Source organism: Muscardinus avellanarius, assembly GCF_963383645.1.
Source record: "Muscardinus avellanarius genome assembly, chromosome: 17".
Taxonomy (NCBI): Eukaryota; Metazoa; Chordata; class Mammalia; order Rodentia; family Gliridae; genus Muscardinus; species Muscardinus avellanarius.
This window is the reverse complement of record NC_137803.1, coordinates 18,355,201-18,367,784: the sequence shown is the minus strand read 5'-3', so window position 1 is coordinate 18,367,784 and position 12,584 is coordinate 18,355,201.

The following is a 12,584-nucleotide window of genomic DNA, read 5'->3' as shown; positions in this document are numbered from 1 at the left end:
CCCTCCATCCTTGCTCTTTCATCTCTCCCCATCCCCGCAGCCATTCCCCCTGTCCCACCACCATAGACTTTAATAATTTGCTAAGAATCTTATTGAATTAGCTTTGCTTGTATGTGTTGCATCTGTACTTGATGTGTTCAAGGCTCTGGGTAATTTTGATGTTTTATGACAAACCGAGCAAATCATGACGAATCCCCTCATAGTTACTTTTATAAGAAATGCCTCTTATAAAGTCCTCACTCATTGACATGGTCATTCTACAGCATGGTGGTCCCTCTGAGGTGAGTGGCAGATCACGCAGCATCTTTCACTATCACAAAGAGAGCCGTGGTGCGAGTGGCATCGCATCTTGGCATGAGTGTGGTCATGGCAGATAGGAACACTGTGGCCACATCCCCAAGGGCAATGGAACCTGGGGTCACCACCTCTCACCATCTCAGCCCCGTATGCTGAGGCAAAGTGTTAGCTTAAAAAACCTGGGACACATACAGGAAAAGGAAGAAGAGTGTTCCGCCATTGTTATGTTATCTTGTATACTTGGAAGGTTGTGTCTGGTGGCCCTGGTTCTGCACCTTTGAGAACCAGCAGGGTTCGCAAGGAAGAGAAGCCCAAGGTGGGCCAGGCAGCCCTCATGTGAATGATGCTGAGTCAAGGTTACTGCCACATCACGGCCCCGCTGTCAACCCAGAACAGTTTGTTCACTCCAAGACAATTGTAGACACTGTATATTTCCCTATTTCCACTGAAATCTGATTCATATGTCTATAAATTAAGCATTTCAACAGGAAAAGGCTATTGTGTGGTGGCAAGACTTGGTATTAAACAGCCCTTGGAGTTGGGGATTATGTAGATCTGCCATACAGGAATAAGTTAGCCATCCCCCTTTTACTATTTCAGCCTGAGGAGTAGAAATCGCATCGCTCTTATCCCTGGCTCTTTACTGAGCAGCACTTTGTTCTCTCAAATCAGCCCAAAGCCTGGCCAAGTTGGCGTTAAATTTTAATAAGAGTTTCTTCCCTCTTTCCAAATGCCAGTCAAGCACATTTGTTATATGTTTGAGTGGGCTAGCTCGTTCTTTTCCAGAAATCTCGTCGAGATGGCTTGCAGTGTTACAAATGCTGTTAAAAATCATTGCTATAGTTCAGCCATCAGCTCGCCGCCCCTCTTTGAAAAAGGATAATCGTGTCTAAAATTAAACCAAATACAGTCAGGAAAGTCACAGTCCTGGTGCACATGTTCCGCCTAGTCCTGAAGTCGTATTGTTCGTTTCAGGGAGCTATTCGGAGCAGCTTACATAGACCCAGGTATTAACTAGTGAAAAGAAAAACCATTCGGGTTCCAACGCACAGTACCAACTGCGGCATACCATCATCATAACATCATCATGGGGCCGGGCGTGGTGGCGCACGCTTGTAATCCCCGCGCTTGGGAGGCGGAGACAGGAGGATCGCGCAGGTTCGAAGTCAGCCGCGCTGGCTTAAGAGACGCTGTTTTCAAAAATAAAATAGGTCTGGGAGTGTAGCCCGGAGGTAGAAGGGCTTCCAGGAACCCCAGTGCCACCAAAAAAAAAAAAAAAAAAAATCATCATGAGAATGGCGATCGTCCTGATAGGTGGGGAGAAATAGGAATAGACATTTTGAAATGAGATATAGGAAAACAACTCCACACGTAAAATAATTATAATAAAAGATATTTAAAACATCCCAAAATTCAGGGGTGTGACTTTACTGTCATATCATGTTTGTTCCCTGGCAGTTTAGAAAGGACAGTGCTACAGCTCTGGGGCCGTGCTTGGCTGAGCTCAGTGTGAGATTGATAACTGACAGAGCCGTGTGGTTGGCTGTTTCCAAGCACTTTGTTCGTTCGGTTTCGGCTGAGTGATTAAATGCCAATATTACCGAGGCCAGGCTCTGACTCAGGAGCTTCCATCCCAATATATTCATTAGTTTTTACTAAATATAAATGTATAGACATTTTGAGCCCGGCAGGTTAAAGGCACAAAACACTAGAATTCCTAAAACCAGTTAATTGTTCCAACATGGACTGTTTAAACTTGATTTCATGACCATACGAAGGTTTTTTTTGTTCCTGTGTGTTTTTCTTTAATCAGGGAGGTTTTTAAAAATCCCATCATAGCTTGCTCCATCTTAACCTTAAGAGTGGGAGAACTTTCCCATCCCCTATGATTATTTCAACTATAAATGTAATGGGAACTCATAATTGGGGGGAAATGGACTCATGCCCAGACCTAGAAAAACTTAGAAGTTAGCTCATCCTGGTTTTAGGCAGGATTTCTTAGAGCCGATCTCAAAAGACCACCCTTCCAACTGTTTGTTAAAAAAAAATAATGAAAATATTAAAATCTGAAGAAAATTCTCAGCCCAAGCCCTTCCGTACTGGTTAACCATAATTCTCATCCTTTCTGAGTTCTTCATTTATAGTCTAGGTCCCTCCTATTGTGCAACACACACACACACACACACACACGCATAATATGTGGGTGAAGCATTTATCCCAATTTAAGCATGCAGTAAATACTCAAAATACAGCGGTGTTTACTATTATTTTTATTGTTGTTTATGTCCTTTAAGCTGCAGTTCCAACATAGAGAAAAGCAGCCGCCAACAGATTGTGCAAGATCTCTGTGTTTTTAAAGATTGTTTCAGAGATCAAATCTACATTGCCACTGTCACAAACAGCAGACTCGGTGGCTCCCGTGCGTCCTGATTAGACAGGCGGCAGTGTCTGTGGCCGGAGTTTGCCGGCACTCCCTCAGCTCCCAGGCTTGTGTATTTGTGTGCAGTGAACTGGGAAGACCGAACCACTGAGGCCTCCTGCCTGATTCAGCTTTAGGCACATACCCCTGGCTTCTGCATTGACTTTTCTTTAATGGTTTTAGGCTAAGTACCTTTGTCAGGAACTTTCCTCTTTTTAGGATACAGACAGCAGACTCCACGTTCAGCTATGGGTAGGTACACTGCAGGTACAATGATACCAACACAAATCACCAATTAAATTGCAGAGGAGAAAAGAAAACCAACAACACCAACCTTTGGCAATATGCTTAATGCTAGACTCTCAGTTTTCATCAGTGTTGCTCGAATTATATGCAGACATGTAGATCCTGGGGAGATAGAGGTGGTATCAAGAATTCCTCCCACGCCCACAAGTTCTTTTCCCTTTTGGATGATTAAACATCTGTAGTCCCTCCATCTTTGTCTCTATGTCTTAAGTGTCTGTCCTTGACCATTTTTAAAGTGCTGTGTGTTTAGTAGTGTTGCGTCTCTATCAGTGCTGTGACCAATGTGTCATCTGTCTGTGACCTTGATGTCAGGTACCTGATCATGGAACTGCAGCAAGCATGTTCAAAGGAAGAGCTCTTCCCCCACTCTCCGTGCACCCAACGCCCCAGTAGTCAGGAATGTGATTGCCAAGATTAACCCAGTTTGGTGGGGGAGTCAAGAAAGGAAAAAACTGTTCTTCTAATGTTGAGCAAGGTACTCATTATTAGATACTGTCAGACAACAAATGAGGTTTTGACCTAAAGCCACTGCAAGCCAGGGACAATATCGTGGAGTGCTAGGACACTGGGAAGGGACCAGACTTTAAGCTTCTTCGATCCTAATTCTTGACTTTACAAGCGAGAAAGCAGAGGTACAGAAAGGCTGAGTAATTGCCCCACGATTGCCTAAGCAATGGAGAAATTGCATCTCCTCATCTTGGTCACATCAATACCCAGTGAAAATAGGCTCAAAAGGAAAAAGACTTTGGTCTAGGATTTTTGGAGCACAAAAATAAGTTAGAAAAGCTATAATGGAAAGGACAAAAAAATTTTTTTTCATTGCAAAGCAAGAAAGGAGATGCTTGCCTAAGTATACAACAGTCTGCTGATAATCACTCACACTCTGCCGTGAAAGAAAAGCCCCTTAGTAAATTACTATTTGATAAATCATAATTCAGTTATTGATGATTCACAGTTGACAACTGAAATCTATTCGTCATAATAAAACCTTGTTTTAGTAATATGTATGCATAATTTAGAAGTTGAAGGCTGAAAGTGATTATGTATTTTTCCTTGTGTATAATTTTCAGCAGGGATCCCTTGAGTTAAGAAATGCTTTCTGTATTATGATTATTAATTTCACAGCCATCTTTGAATTATTACATTTATTTCAATATGCTAAGAAGATGTACAAATAATAATAACTTTGGCAGGTCTTCATTTCCTCAGAATGACAGAGTGAGCAATTTTCTGTATTATTCTGGGTCCTTAAGTCCTTTTTTCCTGTAATCATTTGAATGCACCAGGCAGAAGTTTCTGTTTAACTTTTACTCCTTCCAGAATGTGTACAGCTGACCTCCTGCTTACAAAGAGGGTCGGGGCTATGGACATGTGGCTGAAGAGCCCAGATGGACCCCCACGCATGCTCCTCGGCCGACTGATTGACCTGTCTGGACTCTGTGGCCCAATTAATCAAGGCCACAGGTGACTTGACACCAAGGACCAAAGCGACTGATGATGCCCTCTCGCACTCTGACTGCCTTGCTACGTAGATAAAACATTTGAAATGGGAAACATTTTAGAATGTCATTATTGTACTATGCTGTATTTCTGAAAATTTATTTTTACTGTGATGACTTATTGGAGATATATGTGTTTGAATAGATGTTTTTATCCTCCTTCTCTTGGTGTTGATTACATTGGAATCACAGTGAAGAGCCTGTTACTGAATAACTAAGATAACAGTAGGGTTGTTGGGTTAGGATCTGATTTATGCCATTGACCCATCAGCAAAATCACTGTATAAAATGAGAAAGCGTGTGTGTGTGTGTGTGTGTGTGTGTGTGTGTGTGTGTGTACTAGAGATTGAACACAGAGACATTCTACCTCTGAGGCACTCCCCTCAGCTCTATTTTATTTTTTATTTTGAAACAGCATCTAACTAAGTTGCTGAGGATGGCCTCAAGCCTGCAGTTCTCCTATCTCAGCCTCCCAAGTACTAGGATCACAAGTACATGCCCGGCAGGAACTCTTCAAAATATAATTATTGCTTCTCCCTCCAAACCTCTGACTCATAATGCTTTGGGATAAGCCCAACTTACAAAGATTCTCAGATGATTCGGATGTGCTCAGCGTTTGACTATCAGTCATACATGGTCTACTCAACTATACAATATTGACCCGACTAGCTGAATCCTTATCATTCCTCATGTGACTAGTATCAAATGTTCCTCAAAGTTACCATGATACATGACAACGTAGACACAGTCCTAGTGATTCAACCCATCAATTTTGTGGCTGAATTTGGGCATTCACTAATTTGTGAATGAATAGTCATTGGTCACTCTAGTGAGAATGGATGCAAGTGTGGGAACATGAAGAGCCAGGCTTTCATGTATTTTACCCCAAGGCTAGCTTTTTATATTTCACCTTCTATATTTCAAACTAAGGGGGAGATCTAAGGTCATTCATCTTCATACATGAATAGGTTGAGAAACAGAGGATTTAAATGACTTATCCTGGCTCAATTTAAGAGTCGTTCACAGAGCCTAAATTATTCCTCCAGGGGTCTGATTTCTCAACCTCTAAGTAATACCCCAACTATAAACATCTTCTAACTGAAATGAAACCAGTCAAAGAGGGTAAGCCAAGGGGTTAAAGTTCCAAGACGAGCCCGGTTTGAGTGAGGCGGTCAGTTGTTACTCCCGCCTGCCTCTGTCGAGTGGGGTGCCATGCTAATCAAGTCTGGCCGGGCTATCCATGTGCACAAGCAAACCATTGGATCATCAGAGGTATTCAAGGGCCCCTCCGATTTCCCTCCTGTGTGAGTCAGAAACAGGGTCAGCCCTTTGATGCACTGCAGACCATTAAATAACTGGCTCCCGAGAACTAGCATTTACCAATTTCCATGGTGTAAATTTTCTCACGATAGCTAATTTCAAGCTACTAACTTAGTGGTAGCTACCTGGAGCTGTAACGATGTTTTCATGAGCCAGTGTGAGTTGACTTCAGCAAAACATGAGCGGGCTCCAGCCCGGCGCCACCTGAGCAGCTTCTGAATCAATGAACATCAAACAGGAGAGGCTCCCAGTGGCTTTGGAGGGACACCCGACGCCCTTCCCCTCTGGGAGGTAGGGGAACATGTTTATGGCCAGTTTTACAAATTTTGTGTGCGTGTGTGGTGCTAAGGAATGAACCCAGGGGCATTCTACCTCCAAACTGCAGCTCCATCCCTATTTCATTTTTTAATTTTGAAACGGGGTCTCACTAAGATGCTAAGGGCCTCAATAAATGGCTGAGACAGGCTTCTAACCTGTGATCCTCCTGTCTCAGCCTCCCAAGGACTGAAATTACAGGCATGCGCCACCACGCCCAGCTCAGTTTTACTAATTTTACTAATTTTTAGCAAAGAGCATGATCTTGAATACCTTGCTCAGGCCCTAAGGTATTCAAAAACATTTCCCACCCACGGGCTGCTAGAAACCTCTGAACAGATCCCTCAGTGCTTAGGAGGATATCGGCCATGACTACGAAAAGCGCTGATTTTGTGGCAATAGAGATCGAGTTTTAGCAAGGCTCGTAAACGCTGCTTTTCTCCGTCGCCATCTTCCGGGAAGTCTCCTCTGATTCCTAAGAGTGACCTTCCAGGTGACATTCTCTAACTCACCTGCCAGCGGGAACCAGAGTTTGGCTGACGTTTTGTTTAATCTATGTTCTCCTGCCTATTTCCCTAATTCTGCAGTTTTTCATGATCGCTTGCTTGTCATCCTTCTGACACAGCACAAAATTCACAGGCATTAAGAAAAAAAAAAAAAAATAGGGAAGAGGAAGGCACCCATTCAGTTTGCCTAGTCCCTCGTACCTGCAAAGGCCCCATCAAGGTTTTCATGAGCCAGTATGAGTTGACTTCAGCAAAACCTGAGCGGGCTCCAGACCGGCACCACCTGGGCAGCTTCCAAACTAAGGACCAGCCCCTTATTGCATCTTACCGTGGACACGTAGCACAGCAGCAGGCCCGGAGCTTGCCTGGCACACCAGCGGCGCTCTGCATGCCCTTAGAACAGTTTCTAATGGTGAAGAAACACCACAGACTTGAACGCTTCTGAGCATCCTCAGTGCCTGATGGGCAAACTTAGTACTAAGGGCAAGATGTTGTGAGATACTTTAGCAAATGAATATAAAGCTGGACCCCGGGGTGGGGGTAAATCTACCAACAAAAAAGTGGCCGCAGCAGCCTCCCAGCATCAAAGAGCAATCAGAGATCAGAAGCCCTGGTAACCCACCGAACAAACTTTGTTAGCAAAATCAAATGTTTTCCCGGTGGAAGTCATCCTTAGGTGGGTTTTAATTAAGTCCTAAGAGCCGGGCGTGGTGGCGCACGCTTGTAATCCCAGCATTCGGGAGGCTGAGACCTGAAGGATCATGGTTCGCGGACAGCCTCAGCTACTTAGTGAGGCCCTCTGCAACTCAGTGAGACCCGGTTTCAAAATAAAGAATAAAGCCGGGCGTGGTGGCGCACGCTTGTAATCCCCGCGCTTGGGAGGCGGAGACAGGAGGATCGTGCAGGTTCGAAGCCAGCCGCGCTGGCGTAAGAGACCCTGTTTCAAAAATATAAAAATAGGCCTGGGAGTGTAGCCCAGAGGTAGAAGGGCTTCCAGGAACCCCAGTACCACCAAAAACAAATAAAAAATAAAAAAATAGCCGGGCGTGGTGGCGCATGCTTGTAATCCCCGCGCTTGGGAGGCAGAGACAGGAGGATCGCGCAGGTTCGAAGCCAGCCGCGCACGCTGGCTTAGGAGACCCTGTTTCTAAATAAAAATATAAAAATAGGTCTGGGAGTGTAGCCCAGAGGTAGAAGGGCTTCCAGGAACCCCAGTACCACCAAAAAAAATAAATAAATAAAAATAAAAATAAAAAAATAAAGAATAAAAATAGGGCAGGTGTAGCTCAAAGGTCAAATGCCCCTGGGTTCCATCCCCAGACCCGCAAAAATAAAAATAAAAATAAATAACAAATAATAAATAATAAGTAATTAAGTCCTTTGGAAGGCAATGCTGGGGGGAAATGTACTCAATTTCTCAAATACTGTGAATGGCCACGGGTTTGTGTTCTACGTGCTGTCAATCAAAATTAGATCATGAAGGACCAAATCTACTTTACCTTGTCATCATAAAATATCTTACCAGTTTTGTAAGATATTTCTACATTGTGAATGTTCAAAACTCAAGTTGGAGATTTTTCTACGTTATGTTTAAAGGGCCAGGGTATACCTCTACATTCTTTCTTCACAATCATTCAAATGAGCTTGTTTCTAAAGAAGCTACTTCCTTTCTAGTGGGCCAGATATATGTTCAAATGTTTTTCTGTTTTCCCAGAAAATTGTAGCTGAAGCTCAAAGAACACATCCCCTGGGCTCCTTCTCTGACAGCAAAGAGTGCGTCTGCAGCTACAAATATAAGGGACTGGACAGACAGACCCCATTTTATTTTATTTTATTTTAGTGGTGGTACTGGGGTTCCTGGAAACCCTTCTACCTCCGGGCTACACTCCCAGACCTATTTTTTTTTTTTTTTTTTTTTGGAAACAGGGTCTCTTAAGCCAGCGCGGCTGGCTTCGAACCTGCGCGATCCTGTCTCCGCCTCCCAAGCGCGGGGATTACAAGCGTGCGCCACCACGCCCGGCTGGTGGCCCCATTTTATTATGAGCAAATCCACAGAGAAACCAGTCTTGCAGAACTAGCTGTTCCAATAACATTTTTAGCTAGGGAGGTAAGGAAAGTTAGTAGACAATGGCAAAGAGATTTGGAAACCGAGCATAGGTAAAATAGTCATTGAGACATTTGCAAAAATAGAGGAGGGAGGGATTCCCTCGGCCCATTTGAAAGATTAAGAATAACCGCACTCCTCTTTGGAATTGCTGTTTAACCACATTGCACGATCCAGAACTGGAGCCATACTACATAGCAAAGCCTCCTTACAGCCAAGAACCCAGCAGATTTATGAAGGGCTGAGATCTAATCACCAAGCATCAGTAATTCATGCTGAGTTTCTCCCAGGACACAGGACAAGCACGCTAACCTATCACAGTGAGGGGCCATTCACACCCTTCGGATGGTCACCTAAATCTGTAGCGGAACTTCAGAGATCTAGATGATATTTCAGGTCAAGATTGTTGATCAACAATCTTGAAGAAATTTATCAACATCCTCAATGCAGAGACGAGCTGCAGAAGGTCAGGGCGACTTCTCAGCCCAACTGGAATTAGAGCATGGGTCTCCCAGTAGGACACACTTTGCCATTCTGCCTCTGTCCTTTAGGTGGAAAGTTGATGATTCATTATGAAAACACAAATCACATGTCAAGACAAAAGCATGTGGTATCTTCTCCCTTTGCCTACCTTGGTTTCCCCATTTTATTTTAACACCATCTTATTTTTGTGATACTGGGGATGGAATTCCACCTCCGAGCTCTACCCTCAGCCCTATTTTTTATTCTTTATTTTGAAACAGGATCTCACTGAGTTGCAAAGGACCTCACTAAGTAGCTGAGGCTGGCTGCGAACTGTGACCATCCTGTCTCAACCTTCTGAATGCTGGGATGACAAGCGTGAGTCACCATACCCGACTTTATAGCACCATCTTAAAGAAATGTTCTATGGGTGTGGCATGAGGAACAAAGTTCTTTTTAGAGTAGTGATGAAACCCAAAGGGGAAAAGGGAAGAAAAGCTTGAATGTAAGTGATTAAAGAAATGATTAGGAAGCGTGTGTCAGAAAAAGTAAAGTCCTCTTATATTGTTATTACCACGGCGCCCTCCCCCACACACTTGACTCACTTGTTTTAGAGAATGCCATTGTATGCGAAGAGATCTGTAATAAAAACATCACCCCTTCTCCATCACATCAATTTCCTCGCCCTTTGGATGAGGTTGCTGCCCCTGCCGATCAGACTCACCTGTCTTGGGAGAGGCAGCCTCACCTGCCCTTGAAAACAAGCTGCCAGATGGTGAGGACCCCAGAGACCTGAAAGAAGCCAGCATTGCTGGACTGAGGACCATGTAAATATCCTCTGCCTGCTCCGTGAGTAAGGACGATCCCCTTTCATAGAAGAGATCGCTTGTGCATGTGACGCAGTGTGTGAAGGGGATGCACGGGTTGCTTCCACAGCTCTCCAAATGCGCCTGTTCAGTGTGAATGTGCCTGCCTCGCTGCCTCGCGTGCTGAACACAGCGCTGAACGCGTTGTTCTTAAGTAAACTTTGACTGTGAATTGGAAAACACTGCTGCTTGTCTCTGTTGCATTCAGAAATACTTCTTACACCCACCACCGCCTCCAGCTTGCACAAGAAGTGACGGGGTTAGGGGCCGTCCTCTTTTACTCATTCTCAGTGTTAAAAAGGCTTCTCTTAAAGATTCCTAGGATACCACACAGGGCTTGGGCTCGGCTGTCTGCACTCATGAACCAGGAACAAACACCAAAAGCGCCCCATGCCATTTTTTTTCCATAGGTCTTTTATTTATTCGTTTATTTTGTTTTGGGTACTGGGGATTGAATCTAGGGGCATTCTACCTCTCAGCACTGGAGATGGAACCCAGGGGCATTCTACCTCCAAGCTATACCTACCCCAACCTTATTTTTTTAATTCTTTATTTTGAAACGGGGTCTCAGTGAGTTGCAGAGGGACTCACTAAGTAGTTAAGGCTGTCCATGAACCATGATCCTCCTGTCTCCACCTCCCAAATGCTGGGCTTACAAGTGTGCACCACCACACCCGGCTTATTTTTTTATTTCTTATCAGGGTCTTGTTAAGTTGCCGAGGGTCTCACTAAGTTGCCGAGGTTGGCCTCTATCTTCATGTCTCAGCCTCCCAAATACTGGGATTGCAGTCATGAGCCACCGAGGTCCTTCAATGCAAATCATGAAACAGGCCCTACCCTAAACATTGTTATTTTTTTTTTCCTAAACATTATTTTTTGTGTGGGGGTCTGGGGATGGAATCCAGGGATTTGACCTAAAAGTTATACCCCTCCCCTATTTTCTATTCTTTACTTTGATAAAGGGTCTCACTAAGTCGAGGAGGGCCTTAATAAGTAGCTGAGGCTGGCCTCCAACCACGATCCCCAATCTCAGCCTCCTGAATGCTGGGATTACAACCGTGCACCACCACGCCCAGCTCTAAACATTATTAATAATATGTTACTCTTGACTGTTGCACTTACATACACCATTTTATTTAGTTAAGAATTGGAGATGGGCGTGGTGGCACACACTTGTAATCCCATCATTTGGGAGGCTGGGACAGGAGGATCCGGGTTTGCGGACAGCCTCAGCTACTTAGTGAGGCCCTTTGCAACTCAGTGAGTCCTTGCTTCAAAATAAAGAATAAAAAGTAAAGCTGAGGGTGTAGCCTGGAGGCAGAATGGCCCTGGGTTCCATCCCTAGTACCACACACACAAATAAAGAATTGGGTAGGGGAAGGATGCTGAGGGACTGGGTCCATGCTGCCATGGTGATGGACACGTCAAAAGGAGAGCTCAGCCTGAGCCCTGGTCCTGCATCTTCATGCCCTTGCAGCCTCTTGGTAGGCCACCTCCTCCGGAGCCTTCCTTGACTGCCACCACCACACTGTCTTCCCTTACTCTGCCTTCTCTCTCCTTTGCAACGTCTCTTATCACTAGAAATAGCAGCATGTATTGATTCATTGTGTGCGTCCTCCACTATATTATGAGCTCTAGCTTCTACAGAAGAAGTAACTTGCCTTAGTCAAGTTACTGCCCGGAGCAGTGGAAGGAGCTTAGTGGGCCTGCAGTCAATATGTATAGGATGGAGAGCAGACAGAGGCAGCCTGGAGTCTGTGTATCGCTTCAACTCTTTATCTCCCTTCCCCCACCTACATCACAGAAACCAAAAGTCCTTCGCTCTTCTCTGACCATGTGGCCTCAGACAGAACCATGGGCAATACTTAGCAAGCATTTGTTGAGAGAAAGAATGAATGGGAAATTATAGGAACACTTTTTCTCGATATCCATGCTCCAACATAAAAAAAAAAAGTCCCAGCATACTACTACTCCATCAAAACGCAGCCTGTTCTTGTCCCTGCCTGATTGTCATTTTAATCACGAGGAGAAACTTGAGCAGGACGAAAAATACAGTGATTGAAAAGATCCTGCCTTCAGCAGGTGCGGCTGCATCTGAGAGGGGCCGCCGCTCTTGGATGCAAACCTAAAACCCTCGATGCTCACTATAAATAAGACACCTGAGCAGGACACAACATTGATAAGCTCATAATGCCTACCCTGAAGGAACTGAAAGTCTTGTTAGGAGGGAATATCTTTTGCCTTGGACAGCTCAGGAGATGAGCGGCATACAGGTGACAGAGAGGGGGGAAGAAGGGAAAACGGTAAGATAAGAAAAATTACAAAATTCAAACGCAATGTTCAAGGGTTATATTTCCTAAAAACTATTTGCCAGGCTGAAGGTCCCCCTCCCCTTCCTATATGCCCATGCATACTCACAGACACACACACACACACACACACACACAGTTGCTCTAAAACACAAACTTCACAACATGAAATCGACACCAA